Source organism: Schistocerca gregaria, unplaced genomic scaffold (assembly GCF_023897955.1).
Source record: "Schistocerca gregaria isolate iqSchGreg1 unplaced genomic scaffold, iqSchGreg1.2 ptg001491l, whole genome shotgun sequence".
NCBI classification, from domain to species: Eukaryota; Metazoa; Arthropoda; class Insecta; order Orthoptera; family Acrididae; genus Schistocerca; species Schistocerca gregaria.
In genome coordinates, this window is record NW_026062782.1 from 3,305 (window position 1) to 5,000 (window position 1,696).

The window sequence follows — 1,696 nt, forward strand, 5'->3', positions numbered from 1 at the left end:
GCACCTTAACCTAACTTACGCTGCACCTTAACCTAACTTACGCTGCACCTTAACCTAACTTACGCTGCACCTTAACCTAACTTACACTGCACCTTAACTGTCACATGTAACGTCACAGGAATGTAGCTTTGCCTAACAGCAACCCTCTGAACATAGTTCACTGCTTGGATCCTCTGGTGTCATGTGTATTTCTTGATGCCATGGTGCGTACCCTCACATAAAGGTCTTTCGAGTGTTGCGTACTTTCTACACAGTCCCGCTAACCACTGGAAGGGTGTACCGCTACAGAACGAATATCGCCCTCCCCTCCTGCCCTTCCAAGCTGGTCGGTCAGGCGTTTGTTTGTGAAATGAGCCTTGCAGCTGTTCAGTTGCATTCGGTTGTCGATGCAGTCAGTGTACGTTGTGGTACGGCCTGTGTGGACTGTCCGCTGATGTACGCGTAACCCACACTGATCATCCGTCGTTACGTACTGAGTGACATAATGTGGCACATGCTTGACCGTACACCGGCTGCGCCCTACAATGGCGAATCATAAGGGCCATATGTTGTGCACGATGCTACTTGTCTCGTCTCCCCATTACAGCGAGATTGCACTGTTGTACGCCGTACAGACATGTGGTAGGTAGGTACGGACGAAAGTATTGCATGTTGGCCCCCCCCCCCCCCCCCTCCTCCCTCTGCCGGGAATCAGCGTGAGCCGTCTGTTGATGTAGCGACGAGGGTTTTCCTATTTAATCGTATTGCCCCACACAACATGATAGCACGGTGGACCGCGTTCCACATCTGCGACATGCTACAGAGGCCGGTTGACAGTCGACCGCGCAAGGGACATTGCACACGTGCGCGGACCATCTTCCACGTGTTCTCTCGTGTACATGCCGCAGTGTGTATGTGGGCTGATGTAGCGTGTCGTGACACATAACATGCAGGCATGCCAGAATCGTAGATTTCGCAAATGTAGATTGACGTATACGTTTGCTGCCAAAGATCCGCAAATGAACTGGAAATCAGTTGTTGAGCGGTTGTTCGCGCTGCAGGTGCATCGGTGATAGCGACGATCGGTACATCTATGAACCGGTTGTTTCGGCGGTACCCGCCATGCCCCCGAACCTGAGTTGGCCATGTGGGTATGAAGCGATACGAGGCTGTGGCTTGGCGGGACAGTCCCCGGCCGGTGAGGGGGGGCCGCCCGGCGTGCTGGCCGCGCGCTGCGTGAGCGCACGCACTACAGCCGGCTGGTGGGGGGCGCCCAGTGGCAGGAGCGCCGGCCGACGGGCCCGGCTGGCGTCCCAGCTATGCGCCGGCGCACCCTGCGCGCGGCGCCAGGCGGCCAAAGTGGGTTCTGCCGAGCCCGGTGCGAAGCGCGGTGGACATCTGCAGTGTGCTGGTCCGATTGCGGACTGTGTGCGTTGAGGATGCGCCGCCGCCCGGCACTCGGCGTCGCGACGCCGTCTGCTGCTCGGTCGCCCCCAGCGGTTCTCGCAGGTGGTTTGTATCGCAGCTCTGCGGACGTGTTGGCGCGTGCGCTGTGCTGGGAGAGTTCGCTTCTGCACCCAAGTGGGGCTTTGCCCTTCTGTGGCGCTGGCGTTGGAGCTGCCGGTCACCGTAGGTGGCGCGTGTTGTTTCCCGCCGGCAATGCCACGACAGCACGCTCCCGGGCCTCTGTCGGCAGCGGCAAGCTCAGTTGGGAGCA